General features: G+C 40.4%; 1 protein-coding gene across 9 annotated transcripts in view; it reads right to left on the reverse strand.

Annotated features, from left to right (window-relative positions):
* Positions 1–17,122, reverse strand: part of MEIS2 (Meis homeobox 2) — a 124,307-nt gene that overhangs the window by 38,768 nt on the left and 68,417 nt on the right. The gene's annotated exons all lie outside the window — the stretch shown is intronic.

The following is a 17,122-nucleotide window of genomic DNA, read 5'->3' on the forward strand; positions in this document are numbered from 1 at the left end:
ATAGCTGTCAGTTTCTGGCAGCACCTTATCTCCTCCAATCACTGCCTGATCTTTCTTTTCGGTGGCCATTACCTATAAAGGGAGTGCCCATACACATGACCTGCTGGGTTTGGCCAACGATCTGACGCATATGGAGTCTTTACCGTTACGAAGGGCCTGCTCCGGAATACAAGAGTCAGCTACCAGGTTACCTATGCTGTCACTTATCCTATTGGGTTCTAGACTATTGTTACTTATTTTGGTAGCTTGTTTCTTTAGTACATGTGAACAGTCAGGCAGATCATGTAAGTGCAACGCTATGTAAATAGATTCAGAGCATACTGTGGAACCATTCATACTGCAATATAGGGCAGCCATTGTTTTTTTTTATCATTTAAGTGAACAAAATGGCTGTCTCCGCAATGGTTTTATTCCATATTGTCGTTTGGCTGCCGTCCATTGTTTTCTTATCAGCATTTTTGTTCGGAGTGCTCCATTTCTGTCTGTATGATGATCTGAGCCTGAGTAAACATGTTCTTTGAGCTTCACTTAGTAATGTGAGGGGATCTGCTGGGCCATAGAGCAGGATAAGGGGACCTTTTTTCTTAAGCACTGAGCTTTGAAGAATTCCTGCCTATACAATGCAGAGTGACACGCTGCAAGAGATAAACCTGCCTGTTGTCTTTTGTGCCTGTCTGTTGGATTCTTCTGTTGACCCTCTGGCCATTAGCCAAAGTAATATGATATTACAAGGTTCCTTTCATGACCTATCCTGTCACCACCTCAAGCAACCATTAGTCGTCATCTATGGGCCGATCGGAAAGCCGCAAATACACCAAGAAGAAAAAACAAAAAGCAGAGTGTCTTATTTTATCTCTAAATCTAATCCCACCTTATGTTCTACCTGAATCCTCCGACACATTCCTTTTGAGTCTCACATAGGTAGAAAAAATGTAGGATGGAGCGGGAATCATTATAAAGCCCTCCAACTAAAATCCAAATACTTTCTCAATGGCTTCCTTTTTTGGACTTGGAATTGGAAAATAGAGGAATATATTAAAGAACTTCCACTATGATAGCCTTGACCAAATACACAAGATCGGAAGGGGATATGCTCCACTCTTATTAACTAGGTTCCATATGAAAGGTCTTTTGTCTATTCGAACATCTATCCAAATTCCAAAAATTCAGTGTTGGTGTGTAAAATGCAGCAATCGGAATGAGGCATTAACCTTTATTGTAAGCTCCACAGAGGCACGTGCTTGCTTACAGTGATAGCAAAACTGTGATTTCAATGTTTTTGTTTCAAAAAGTTTGTCCCCTGTTACCTTTCTCCCCATAGGAAAACCTTTAGGCCTTTCAAGAGACCATGTGTTGATGTGGAGACTTAGGCTACATGCACACAAGCATTGTAAAAACAGCTGTGGAAAATCAATGCAACGTTCGTTTTTTTCATGACTGTTTTGCTTATGTGGGGCGGATGTTTTTACGGATCCCTCAAAGACTTGACATTTGCTATTTTATGATGGTTCGTTATAGCCATGTAGTAACCGTGTTCTAAAAATGGCCTTAAAAAAACAGCCATCGCATGGCCATTCATATCAATAAGGTGTCCATACATTATAGATGAATGTCGGCCAAACCTGGCCCACCATCTAATGAGTATAGTAGGGTCCTGACGCTCTCCTGACAGCAGATGTTGGAGGGAAGAAGGGTCCAGCATGAAGAATATTTGATAGTGGCTTATTGCTTTCTCTCCATTGAAAACACATAAATGCTCAGCTGAACCAAGCATGTAGGGAGGTATAGGGAAGTCAGAAAGTCTAGCTCATATAGAAGTTATATGGTCAAGCTATATCTTTGGTAAGATTTTGTACAATGTCTTTCTACTAGTATGATCCTCAGACAAGGAGCTGATCACAGGGCAATCAGTTGGTTTTCCAGCAGAAAGTATCCAGTTTTCCTGCACTGCCACCTCTGGTGATATAAAGTATTATATAATACCTATTGAAATCAGTTGGCTGTCCATGTAATGCATAGACCTTTTGAGTCCTCCAGAGTTCCAGACATGAGAAGCTGCTAAAGGGTTGGATCACCTCTATATCCCAAAATCCGCTTTAATGCCAGACCTCCAGCCATAGTTCACTGTTGGAGCATATATCTTTATTGCTGCCCCTTGGCAGGGATATCGATGCCTGAGTTAATTTTTTTCTATATTTAAAAATCCCAAATTCAATGACATTGGCTAAAAAGACTTAACAGCCATCTCATTTCTTATCGAATAACCAATATGTCTAGATACATTACACACATTCCAGTGATACTGTTTCTTTAAATTATATCATTTGGAGTAGAAAGTAGTTTTCTGGTCATTGATCCAAACCCAATTGATGGATAGAACAGTCTCATTAAATGGGGCAACATTATTTTTTTGAATCAGTCACCCACTGCCATTTTAGAAAGTGAACTTTTTGCTCCGAGAAGGAAAATTGCTGGTGATAAGCGCAATAAATCTGAAACCGCTGATTTGATGTGATGTATTCATTTTTAAAAGTTCACCTAATCCCTCACGTGAATAATGCCGCGCACATATATCTACCCAAGGCTGATTCCAGAAGATAGCTCAACTCAATGATCTCTTCTCTTGGCATCTACACAATTAACATTCCTTCATTGCACATCAGCAGCATGTTAAATTTTACCTAACAACCTCAATGGGTGCCTATAATCTCATCACATTATATGAAGCATGTCCAATAAAAAGAGCATTGACAGTCACTTTAGCACAATATAGTCAAGAGGTTTCGTCTGCAATGGCCCAGAGAAAGATGGAGCAACGCCATTAAAACGCACCTTGCCCCAGCCAGTGCTTGGCAGGCTGATAAATGCCAAGATTCCTCAAAAACTTCTAACAAGTGATACAATAAAATATAGTATGAAGCCTTGTTGTTAGTAAACTAATGAGATGTTCCAGCCACTATATTACAATGAAACATGGCTGTGATCTCCTTAAGCAGATTGTCCTTGCAGGCCACCTTGCAATGTACAAAGACTTATAGACCAGTGTTTCTCAACCTGCAGTATATATATCCCAGGGGGTACGCCCTGCAGTCCCCAGGGGAGCATGCCACGACCGAAACACTGGAGCAAGCGGTGGACTGGATTCATTATTCACCACTGTGATCCTTTGCTCCCATCAGACTCTAAAAAGTATATTGCTGATGGCTCCTTGGACAGTATATTGTATGGGGGCACTGAGGGAGGCATTAAACAGTCCGTGTAGGCTTCGAAGAGGCCATTAGTCTGTGTGCATGGACACCAAAGGGGGCATTATACTCAGCGTATGGATATCATATGTTAGGTCCTATGCCCCTACACTTACCTTGTTCCCCAGACCGTATTCCCTTTTAGCAGGTTCTGCCAGGGTCCTATTATGGTGTTCATTACTTTAATTGGAAGACTTGCGCTGCATGTTGTGCTATTTTTTTTTTCATCAAATTTGATATTGCTGCTGACCCAGGCTCTAAATGAAGCCTTACTTTGTTAAAATTTATACTGATCGCGACTTTATTAGTGCTTGCTTGGAACTTTTTTCACTAAAAGGGCACTTTGCTTGCTTACAGACCATACATGCCATGCAAAGGATTCTGAGAAACGAATATGTAAATAAGTCTTCCTTGCTTTAGCTTCCTATAGAAAGCCTGATTTTCCAGAAGCCTAGTGCCATGATCTGGGATTAAAGCAAAATCAGAATATCTGCTCTAAAAGGAAGCGAGACCCCTCTACAGATGGTGGTTTCAGGGTTATTGTCACTCATGACTGCCGCACACTGAGAGATCACAGATATATGTTTTCTCCTTAAAACCAGGCATTGTTCTATAGCGAGCTACCTTCCACAATGTGGCAATAAAGCAAGTTCTCCTTTTTCCACCAAGAAAAACGTATTTGGATATTGTGGTAAATATGATATATTAGCTTTATTTCCAGAAGGAGGATGCTTTTTGGGGGCTAATTTGATATTTGTCTATAGGAATGGTACCTGTTTACATATTGAACACATTTTTAGAGCAAACTGAGCTGAACAGATTGATATATAATAAGTTCATTCTGTCCTTTGGAGTCCAGTGGGTGGGCCTACCCAGTGCCTGATAACTATCTCTGAGTAGGACCGCCCACTGGACTCCTAAGCCCAGAAGAAGTTTAGGTTTAAATGTATAAATTTCAAACTATACAAAATCTTTTCCCACAAATCTATATATTGATCTGCTCAGCTCCTCCTGCCCTATAACATGCTGCCTGCAGACTAGACTGCATTTTCAATGTGGCAGGTTCCCTTTAAGTCACACTGTAGGGTGGCAGGGTTCCAGGGCCGCACTTTGCCTTTACTTTATGTATACCATGAGTCACCTGGTTTGTCAAACAACTGTGTTTGTTCCAGAAGTAAAGAATAGTGAAGTTTATCTTACAAGTACACTGTTGATCTTTGCTGAAGAGGACGACATACAGCCCCGAGATGCTACAAGTTCTGTTCTCCTGCACCAGTAATCTGAGCAGCTACATTTCTGAGATGGTTCTCATATTTTGGTTCCTTTGTAAACATATGTAAGATATTTATCAGAGAAGGGAGGGGGCCTGGCTCTGTATCTCCCCAAACCTTCTCCTACCTGATTATCCTGCTAGCTGAAAACCACCCCATTGTATAGTAATTCAGTTTTCTGGTGCAAAACATAGTACATTTGCTGAACCAGGGTGTCCCCGTTCTGGCCCACCTTTGTCTTCACCCATTTTTATAAAAAGTGTTGAGTGGGATGTAGAAAGAACAATGTGACATGTCTTTGGCACAAGAAGGGGACAATGAAACTTACATAGATGATGTCTACAAATATCAATATAGTTATGTTCATAGAAAATCCCTTTAATCATTAAAGCAAACTTAATATTTACCTACTTTCTGACCTTTATCCACTCAGTAATGCCAACTCTGTGCCCTTTATTTCAGACACGATCACCCACAGGACTGAAACACTTTGGGATATGGAAGATAAGAAGCCAAACAAGAGCACCTGAACTGAGCAGACACTCCATACGGGCACTGTTCACACCTGAGTATAGAATATGCAGCACATACTCTGAACATTAACACAGTTTAGTCTGTGTGCTAATTCACATGTCCGAATGCACTACAGTCACTACGGGTCTATGAATAAACAATGGCGTATAACACATCTTGCAATTTCCAGTCCTCTGGTTGAACTTGATGGACATAACTATGAAACCGTGTACAATTCTATATTACTCTGTGAATCATCACCATTATTTTATAGGCAGTGTACAGTTTGGCGGTACATTATACCACGCGCACTATGCGTTTTTCTAAGCAGACGCATTACCATTAAATAAATCAATGCAGCTACGTCTAAGCAGTGCGCACGGTTCTGCAGCGTTTAGTGCCGCCCTGGAATCCCCACATCAACACTCTAAAATTAGAAAGCCATAAAGCCCCAAACCCAGGCAGCTGCTTGAAATTCTTGCGTATGCTGTTTACACCTGCACCTAGGAGGCTCTTCCACACACCTCAACATAAACACGGTATTACATGGCTGAGCGCGTACAATCATTTCTGCACTGTATCCAATTCTATCATTCATGACATTGTGGAGGGTGCTTGGTCTCCCAATCCTCTCTTCCCATTGCTTGCCGCTTAACCCTGCAAGCAACCCCTGAACACATTCTGCCTGTCATTGAAGTCAAAGCTGCGTTACCCTAAAAGAAAACTAATCCTTCAGGTGTGGTGGTGAAATGCCTGTTTTATGAGGTGAAGTGCAGCTTATTCTGTCTTTATCTGAATCCACAAGTGTGAACCGACAGCTTCCAAACCACAGTGAACAAACAGTGGCGTTTAAGTGCCGTGAGAGGCATTTGTTTAAGAAACTGTGGTTAACAGTGAAGATTTCCCATCAATATAAACAGCCTTCAATGTGACAGAACTCGCGAGAGCTCCGCACAAGAGCAAGACTTGTATCCCATCCAATGTGAATGTAAGGCGTCACTAAAGACAGCCTGTCTCATACGTATCCAATATATAAAGAGATGTAATGTACCTACAGTGATTTATAGTGTAACTATATATGGGATGTCAAGCTGGAGGCAAACATGGAGAATCTGTCATTGAGAAACCACATTTACCGACTTCTATGGTGTTTCGTTCTCTGTACACTCTAGTTGAATAAATAATTTGGATTTCTAAACCTCATACATGGCTATCTAATAAGATCTACATACAGATGTAATAGGATACATTTACTAACCCTGATATTAGACAGACGTAGCTTTTTTTTGTTGCAGATTTTGTTGCATTTTTTTGTGCCAAAGCCAGGAGTGGATTGAACAGAATGGAGAAGTATAAGAGCTTCTTATATATTTGCCATTCCTTTTGTAGCCATTCTTGGCTTTGGATCAAAAAACCGCAACAAAAATAGCTGCGTTTCCACAGCTTGGGGCCTCAGCCTTAAAAAGTTATTAAAAAGCTTAAAAAGAGTCCTAGGCCTCATACACATGATCGTGTGCGCAGTCAATGACCCATTGATATCTATGTCCCCATACACATAACCGTGTATTTTCATGGTGCAGTGCATGGGGCCATGAGCAAAATTCAGGACAGATCCTATTCCTGCCCGTTTTGCAGACAGTGCTCACCGAGTCCAATGAATGGGGCCGAAGAAGCACGGGCCGTGCATAGGCAGCACATGAATACCTACTTGATCTCTTCAATGAGAACCAATTCTATTGGAAGAGGAAATTGTCCAAGGATCATCTCAAGGACGTGGGAAAACAGACACCAGGTTGATACTGATCTTCACGGTCGGACTGGCCAACCAGAGTACCAGAGGGTCCTCCAATGGGGCTAGTCTCTAACACAATAACGGTATAGCAGAAGACACCTTAATGGGATGGGAATGTGTATTCCCTAGGAGATATTGGAGGTGGTGGGCCCAAGGAACCTTACTCCTACGCTGTTGATATTGGTATGACAAGCCTTCTCCATTGATCACACTTATGTAAACATTCTAGAGAAAGCAAAAAAGCTAAAGGCGAATTCTACAGCTTGTGACAAATATAGCCTCAAAAGGCAAAAGGTTAGAAAAACTAAAAATCCTTTGTTTTCATGGGTTTTGCTTTAAAGTCGTTTAACCGGTTATTTAATATCATAGTACAAGTATGTATGGGGGCAATGATACAAAGTAAATGCATTTTGCTCTTGAGCAGAGTTTTTCTTTGGAGAGCTCCCATGCAGTTAGAGGGTTATACGTCTTCCTCCACATTTGTACTACTGGGGAATGTCTTAAGAAGCAGGGGTCCGAACGTTAACTCCTCCAATACTGCAAGCACCAGTTCCTTAGCAGGAAGTCTAGCCGTAACCTTTTCCTTTAAGGAGCGTTCATTGACTTCAGTCTCTTAAAGGATTTCTGGTTTTAATTACATCTTGAACTAAAAAAAATTTCATATATAAAAAAACTTTCCGGGATTGTATTTTGGTGCTGGTAGAGTTAATGTAGGACAAGCGGCAGTCTCTGGCAGTCCTACCTGTGACTGAGTGAGCAGGCCTGTTAGTTGTCCTTTGAAGACTGCTGCCATCCAGACACACAGGGGAGGAAGGTTCAGGTTACAGAGGAGCTTGGACAGGGATGATTAATTACAGCAGCGTCTGCCACCAGCCAAAACACAAGCAAAGGCCTTCATTTTGTTTTGTGTTTCTCTGCACCATCCTATGCCCTTGACAAAAAGGTCACTTACCAACAGGGGAGTTTTTGGTTCTTAACCTGTCATTTTATTGGGGACAAAGTGTACGGATATTTGTCAGCCTGTCGCAATTGCGTCTTTTTTTTCTTTTTGACCTCAAGGATTATCTTGTATCTTCTGGTGGCGACATTGATATATATATATATATATATATATATATATATATATATGTGGCCTAAACTTTTTTAAAACTCACTTAGCCCTACAAGTCATGTCATAATTGTGTATTATTTTCCAGTTCTGCAATGTATCTAGCAATGTACGCTAAATAATTTTACATAATCTAATCTGGCTGCCATAGTTATGTCCAGGAAGATGTATATATCACAATTGTTATCGAGGGTTTTTTCTTATTTTACTGTTTTATAAGAAAAAAGTATGCAAGCCAATCGAATTTCTACATGTAAGGCCCGGTTCACATCTGCCTTTGGTATTCCATTTAGAGAGTTCGCTTGGGGACCCCCCGAAAGGAAACCTATACACGTAAAAAAGTGGTTAATCTAAGAAACCACACGCACTCCATGGACTATAATGGGGTCCGTGTGGTTTCCGCACAAACTATGCAGAGAGAGAAGTTTTTTTTTCTCTCTGCATGTCTCATGCAGAAACCAAGTGGTGACCACACGGATCCCATTATAGTCTATGGGGTCCGTGTGGTTTCTTAGCTTACCGCTTTTTTATTCGTATAGGTTTCCGTTCGGGGGGGTTCCCAAGCGGACTCTCCAAATGGAATACAAAAGGCAGATGTGAACCGGCTCTAATACAGTATATTTTCATATTGCTATTTCTAGTGCTGTGGAATGTGGTCAAAATCCGCAGAGGATTTTTATCATTATGAGTGGATGGGCCCTTAGGTTGCGTTCATATGCAGCGGTGAAACTTCTAAAAATCAGTTCCATTCATCTTAATGAAGCTTTTACAAATCTATGTACTGGCCTCCAAAACAACCCTATCAGATGAATGGAAAATATTTTCAGTGTCATAAATTTCTGCAAAAAAATCTGCTGTGTGTGAACAGACCCTAAGGCCCCATACACATTCCAGAGTGAAAAATGAACACATGATGGGCTATTTTTAACATCCATTACATATATATATATATATATATATATATATATATATATATACACACATATATATATATTTATTTATTTAGAACAATGTTAGGCAATGGGTACATACACATCAGTTTTGTTTTTTTAAAGGCATGAGGATAACGTGCATTCAAAGCAGGACATGTCTTGTTTAGTCTGTTTTTCTGGCCTTGTAGCCCCCAGTATGGGTCTATGGGTCTGTTTTTAATGTCCATCTTCTGGCTAATGTGTCAGTTTCACAGACGTTAAAAACGGATCAGTGGGTTGACTAAAAGTAAAAATATAACAATGAAGTTCATCTGTTTGGTTTTTTTTTAACGGACAGATAACAACAGATGACAAATGGACATTAAATATGGCTAGAAATGGATGGTAAAATATATGTGATACCCTGATGGAAAGCCGACATTATAAACGTTTGTGTGCCTATGAGACTCAAGGGCACGTGCAGAAAAATCATTTGTGAATTTTACCCAAATTTGACAGCAAAATTCATATTTTAGATTAGGGATTTTGTTGCAGATTTGCTAGAGATTTGACTATGTGCAGGATAGAGTTAAAATCTATTTACATAGGGAAATATTTTAACAGCATATGGGTGCAATTTGTTAAAATCTCATTCACAGTCTGTATTTTTTACAGATTTTCTGGGTGCAAAGCCACACAGAAAATTCATAGCATTGTGATGTACATGTGGACATACCTTGAAGGTAAATTGTACAATTCACACCAAATATATACATATACACACACAGATATTTTATCTATCTATCTATCTATCTATCTATCTATCTATCTATCTATCTATCTATCTATCTATCTCTATCCATATCTATCTATCTATCCATCCATCCATCCATCCATATGTCTATGCACATAGCTTGTGGCATAGCCATAGGGGGTGCAGAGGTAGCATTTAGGTCCTGGTGTCTGAAAGACCCCTTTGCCCCATTAGAAGACACCATAGTACTTAGGGCCCCTACTACATATTTTGCATTGAGGCCCAATGTTTACACTGCTGGTTGCCTTCAGAGACCTGAACCTTTTTTCGCTTCATCATCCTACCCTTTAATCCAAAGCTGTTTTGGATCAGGCAGCGACTCCTTCCCTCTGAACGCTCTGAGTAGTGAGCAGCTAAATACACAAATGCCGCCTTATCCTGGCACCAGAATGTTAGAAAATAAGATGAATGAAAACCTGGGTTTCTTTCTGAAGAGGCAGCCGATCACATGATTTAAGCAAGACAGCCGAGATTACTGCTGGCAGATTTGGGAGTTTCAGGCAAGAAAAAAAAAAAAGCAAAAACATGTAAATAAAATAAAAATATCTAATGGAAAAGGAATGGATTGGGGTATGTCATTATATCATAAAATGATAATAAAGCTTTATACGTGCCAGTGATTGCTCCGCAGTGACTGAGCAGGCCTGCCAATCACTGGCGGAATGTGCAGAGTAATTCATCGTAACCGTGGAGGAAGCTCGGCTTCTCACTTTTCGAAAACCTGCAAATATGACTGAGACATATTATCATAATCCCAGCAGTGATCTAGACTAGAAGTCTCTGTAATCTTATATCCTCCACCCCCCCATTCTAAACAGTAGCACAATGAATAACTGGTAAAGGTTTTCTGTTTTTTTGTACGCCTGCTACTTAAAGGGAACCTGTCACCATGAACATGGGCTCCTATGGTGGCATCTTATAGAGCAGATTGATATATAGTTTAGTGTAAAAGATTCAGTGTGACTTATAATTATTGATTTAAATCCCTGCACAGTCTAGTGGGCGGAGTCACTGATTAGGACCGCCCGCTGGACTCCTAAACCCAGAATAATATGAGATTTAAATGAATAAAATACAAGTTGTACTGAATCTTTTCCCACAACCCTATATATCAATCTGTTCTGCTCCTCCTGCTCTATAACATGATGCTGGCATGATACTACTTGTTCAACATGACAGGTTTCCTTTAGTCTAGCACCTCTCCAGAGCATAGGAGGGTTTATATGATCCATATGATGATATTTTTAGTTAATTTTTAACATGATATACTTTTTGTACTGTGCTACTATGCACATCGGTGACATACTCTTTGCAAGCGTTTAGATAAATTACAATAATGATGGTGGCCATGATTACAGGGGCCGGTATATTTTCGGCCGTCCAGCTGGATCCTACTGAGCATATTGTGTTGCAGCCTGCACGGCTATGTTAAATATATTCACAAGTAATTATTGGCTGCCGTTCAGTTAAAGCACCAGACTTGCTTTCCTGGGCCAATAGACTCCCATGTGCTATACATGTCTATGTGAAGACTCCTCCGCTGAATCAACACAGTCCAAATATCCTGCTCACCTATGCAGCATCTATATATGGTGGATTTTGTGAGTTAAGGCTGAATGGGAAAAAAAAATGCACCAGGAAGAAGTCATTGACCCATTTCTATTCTACACCAGTGCACCATTCATTACATTGGATTGTGTAGTCAGCTCTTTCGGAGTGAAAGGTTAAGCCTTTAATTTATGTGGTGAAAGAAGGAAGATATAGAGCCACTGGTTCTTTGTAAATAGGGACTGCTCCTTTAAATATAGAATCAGGAAAAAACATGACAGATGGCACAGAATGGGGAATGGTGGAATGGTGAGCATGTCTCCCAGCAGAGGCAAGAGACGTGAAGGAAGGGAACAGAGAGAGATGGAGAGATGGAGAGAGGGGAGAGCAGAGGGATGGATGCTATAATTAGCTGCAAGTGCCTAAAACATGTGAACAGGGGATAAGGAGGAGCACTGCGCTGCATGCTGGTCTTTGAAGTAGGAAGTCCCAGAGATAGCTAGAGGAAACCTGTCAGATCTCACAGGTTTGCGTATCAGAGATTTCTGTGGAGTTTTACACTTCAAACCCACAGTGTTCGCCTTCACAATGATCCTTTCATTGCTAAATCTCACTCAGTTGGGCTTTACCCATCTCTACACAGACGAATTATCACTCCTCTAGTACAGAACATTAGAGTGTAAGCTCTCCGGGGAAAAGTTGTTTGTGTCTGTGTCGCTGCTCACGCTGAAAAAAAAATCAATTGCGTTTGATATCCGCTAAACATCCAAGTCATAAACTTATGAAAAGTAGGAGGGAAGAAGACGTTACGGCTGGGAAATAGACCTGGAAGATCCTCATAGGTGAAGAAGTAAGGCATATGACAACATGAAAGACGTACACACCCAAGATGGAGCCACCATGTTGGAGTCAGACTGCGATTGTTCAGGCTGCGCATGTTGGAATCTTATGCCGCCCTGTGTGTATAACCTTATACATAGAAATTCAGTAAAGAGTTAAGATGACCACTCAATATGGAATGGTCTTCTCCAAAATGATTCCCAAGATGACCAGTATATAGAGCATCTGGTGAAACTCATAATCCATCTTCTCAAAGACATGAACGTTTCCTTGTAGACATATGAAGGTGACACATCTTCATTGAGGATCTTCCTTCAGGGGATCACTACTGCCCCTAATATGAACTCTGCACTGGAAATCCTAAACTTCTTTGGGACCAATATCATACATCAGTCCTTTTACTGCTATAATAAGCAGCCATATGGCCTTGTGAGAACATATACAGAACAATGGATTAACAGAGAAAAAGACTACAAAACTACAAAAGGAAGATGGACAAATATTGGTCAATACTGGTGGTGGGAACAGGAATAATGGGGAAATTTAATAAGTCATCACGGCTAAACCTCTTCAAGGAATGGTCAGTAGATCATTGCTGAAAACCTAAAGATCACTTCAACAGCAAATAGCAACCAGCGCCAGAGTTAAAATGGCCATACACTTTAAGCTAAACCTTCTCAACCCAAACTATCATTTGTCAGGTGATATCTCACAACGTGTATTGGTTTTAGCCAGCGACGTCATCATCTAGAACGTTCAATAGTCCATAAATGATCTTTCCATGACATTCCTAAAAAGATCATTTGTCCTTAGCTCAGAGTCTGAACTACAGCCAATATGGACTTGAAGAGGTTTACTAGAAGACAACCACTTGTTCCACCATCAACTTACTTCTAGTCTATATATAAAGGATGCAAGATTGAGGCTAGAGATTGAAAACGACATTGATTGAAGCATTCGTCTTACTGTTGACTTTTGGCTAGGGAAGACATGCGAGCATCAAGTGGAGCCTGCTGATAACGGGTAGTTTATTTAGGGTATGGAAATTGTATATATGAAGGTGGTGAAATTCCTAAGCCCTGTATCGTAATGCAGCCATGAAGGCTTGAGCGACATGACATTCCTTCACTGCTGCACATTTCACCTTTCACGTAATGAGCAGTTAAGCGGGGCACACAGAAGATGCTAGGATCCCACCAAAAGGGAATGAAGCTGATATAAACAGCTCACTTGAGAAAGCCACGTACAATGCCCTGCCTGATGAGGGAACATTTAGCTTAAATCCTAAGTAAGTGGTGTCTTTGTGACTGAAGATTTCCTGCTTCTGTCCATGATTAAATATGTTTTCTGTGGGGAAAATAGAAGAGCACTTGACAGGGAAAAAGTGGGGAAGCTTGAGAGGCCAATTGAGTGAATGGAGGGATGATTGGAATTAGAGAAGAGAGTACGCCCCCCTCCCTTTCCATGGGCACAGTGCGTTTTTGGAGTGCAGGTCAGCGCATTGTGTGTGTGGAATACCTTGCCTTTCCTGCTCTAGAGTTTAATCCTGCTGCATGGGAACAGCTTGGGAATGGGACCGATGTGGTACAGGCTAGAGGATTTATCAAGTCTCGTGAGGACAACGTCTAACTTACTTATGAGAGCCGAGTCCTCTGATACACCATATTAACCTATGCAACCCGAAATGTGGAAAAGAGTACACAGAATAATTCTACAAATCCATAGAATGATCTAAAAGTCTACAATTACAAAACTGTATAAAACATAAACTTGTATAAAAGCATAAAATTACCCATAAAAGGCAATTCTATAACTATTAAATGATGACAATTTACAAAACTGAGCACACCCATAGTCAAGGGTTCTGCAAGGCCAAGTCAATGAGTCATGTTTAATAATACATTAATCTCCGCTCTAGGCAAGTAGAACTCTGATGTAGTTAGCCAAGTCTCTCATCAAGCATTACAGAATATGTATGGTATACATATAGGTGAACAAAGCCAATACTATTCTGTGTAACAAAGGGATTGCCTAGTCATGACCTCAAGAAGATATGGAAGGAAGCCTGTAGAATAGATCATTCCTTACTGCTGTGATTTGGGACTACAGTCTAGCTACAGTGCCAATAGAAAGGCTCAGGTAGTCTGAGACACGCCCCCTGTCTCCTCATTGGTTCAGACTGTCATTCCCTGTCTCCACAAGCAGTTCTGCCTCCTGAGATTGGTTGCTGTATATATATATATATATATATATATATATATATATATATTTACACATCGGTCACATGGTCATCAGGAAGAGCATGGATTTCCATGGATTTGGAATGTAAAGTAGGAATGTTTATAAAGTACAGACTGCTATACTATAACATCATTGTAATTATATTAAAACAGGTCTCCCCTTGATAAGACTGATTTGTAACAAATTTAAAGGGGTTTTCCAGGCTAATTAATAGATAACCTATCCTTAAGATAAATAATCAATTAAAGATTAGCAGGGGTACAACACCAGACCCTCTGCTGATCAGCTGCTTTCAGGAGGGTGCTACAGCCCCTTCAGTACGTACCAAACCCAACACCGTACATTGTGGTTGTCACAGCTCTTCCCATTCACTTGAATGGGACTGAGCTTTGATCAGGGCATGTGACTGAAAAACATGATGTCACATGGCAGGGGTTATACTCTTAAGGATAGATCTAGAATTAATAAGTCCCTGAAAACTCCTTTAAAGAAACATATATAGCGGCGCATAGTGGATTTACACACTCACACATGCATAAACTCATACATAAAACAAAAACTATTCTCCATTCTCCAATAATGCTAAAGCCCCGCATTGTAGAAACTCAGCCTTTGGAATCGCAGTGGAAATAATGCTATGTTTTACAGAACCAGCAACGTGAATGAGATTTCACATCATCTACACAATGCAAAAAGAGAAGTGCTGTATTTTCAAAAACAGTGATTTTGGGTCTGAAAATGTAATTTTGTAAATCGCAGCATTTTAATTTTGGCTGCAGAATCATCAGCGATTCCCCTATAGATTGAGTAGTGAGAGAAAAATGCAGCAACAATGGCGAAAAACATTGCGTTTTTTTCAGCTGCATGTGAGGCCCTAGCCTAAAGCCGTCCAACATTTTCCGATACTTTAAAGTGATCTATTCTACAATAATCATATTAGTAAACCATTGTAGCAGATGTCTGTAGCACATTTTCACAGAATCTTCATCTAATTGAACAAAAACATTTCCATGTCTGTTCACAATATGTTAGTGGTATAGATATAGAAGCAAAGCCGCCACTGCTGTATGTGATAACGTCTATGGGAATGCGTCCTCCATAATTAAGCGTATACGAGTCTGTGTAAGCAGCTTCCTGTCCGGTATAAATCATTGATGTATCCATTCTTATTTAGCGATATTGCATTGCTATATTAGATAGTGATCCTCTTAATCCCTCCATCTGACTCTATTCCGCTGATTGATTGGGAATAGAACAGTTCCCTATTAAGAAAGGTCTTTGCAGCGCTGTCACCTTACATTACCTCTCACAAAAACTGCTCTCTATTTCCATTTTACTTTTTGGACAAGCGCACAGTGGACACTCACAGAAAACCTAGCAAAAAATTCTTGCTCTAAGCTTGACATTTCATCATTTTTTGCATTCATTTTTGTCATGTCAGCTCTATCAATCTCGCGTATTTGCCTACCAAACCGACCCGCACCTGTAACGGTGAAAGTAACACAATGTGCAATGAGACCGATGAACAATCCTTAAAGTCATTAAATGGAACAAAAAAAAAGTAGCGTATTGAATAATACTTATTACGAAGTCACCTGAACTTTTCAGCTCAATGTATCGCGTTACTAAGGGGGCGAAGGAGAGGGCGGGGACGTTCTTTGTGGCGCGCGAAGGGTTAATGCATTGTATGGTTGGTAAGGCCCCCAGCTGAAGTGATGTAGCAAAGAACAGCTGTGAAGTAATTCTACTAATGATGAGGATAATAAGCACATGGCAGGGTTCAGGGCTGGCTGCTGAAGCTTCACTGCTCCTGAATAGATAGAAGTCATTAAATACCCTTGATTATCTCTGACCAATATGTAATGGGTTTACAGCCCTTTCAATTAGTTAGTATTTGCCTAGGACTCATTATTTTGCCTTTCCTTAAGTAAGAAGTCCAGCAGTTCAATGTTCAGAGGAATTTCCGCTTAGCTAAGTGGGCAGAGGTCAGCGACCTTTGAAAAGGAAGCATCTCTGTGCCAAAAACAGGTTGTACTTGTGCACCGGTCACCTTCTCTCGGGGCACTGACATGGAGATGTCACCAAAAGTAGACTGCAGAGTTATGTCTACGTCCCACTAGGTCGGTATACAAAGTTATATAAAGTATTCGTCTGGGTTACAGTACATCCCAGGTGAGGGCAAGGGAACCCCTGGAGAGGAGCTTTATTGTGAGCAGCCCCTTTTTATGACAAAAAATTCACATAACATAAACGGAACCTGACATGTTCAAATCTGCAGCATGTTATAGAGCAGATGGATATATGGTTTTATGGGAAAAAATCAGTGTAACTTGCCATTCATTCATATAAACACTTGTGTATTTGGGCTAAGAAGTCCAGTGGGCGGTCCTAATGAGTGCATGTATAGCGACAGCCATCACTGAGAAGGACCGCCCACTTGTCTTCTAAAACCAGAAAAAGCAAAGGATTAAATGAATAAATTATTATCTCAAAAATATATACACCAATCTGCTCAGCTCCTCCTGCTCTGCAACATGGTACATTCCAATGTCAAAGTGACTGCTTCCCTTTAAGTTGTCATTGTGCCTCTTATACTCATTCTCTTTGATCTATTCTCAAGTTTTCACTTAAGTATAATCCATACTGCATCTAATCTCGCCAACCTTCACAATTACGAATAAAGTCTACCTAAGTTGAACAGTAAGACATTTTTGACCTTCACGTAATCCCATCAGTTCCAAATCTCCAGTTCCTATCCAAATAGATTTCTCTCAATAAGATACATTTACATATACATATGATTATTCTAAAACCATGTTCTGGAGGATATTGTGTCATC

The sequence above is a fragment of the Leptodactylus fuscus genome, chromosome 7 (assembly GCF_031893055.1).
Source record: "Leptodactylus fuscus isolate aLepFus1 chromosome 7, aLepFus1.hap2, whole genome shotgun sequence".
NCBI classification, from domain to species: domain Eukaryota; kingdom Metazoa; phylum Chordata; class Amphibia; order Anura; family Leptodactylidae; genus Leptodactylus; species Leptodactylus fuscus.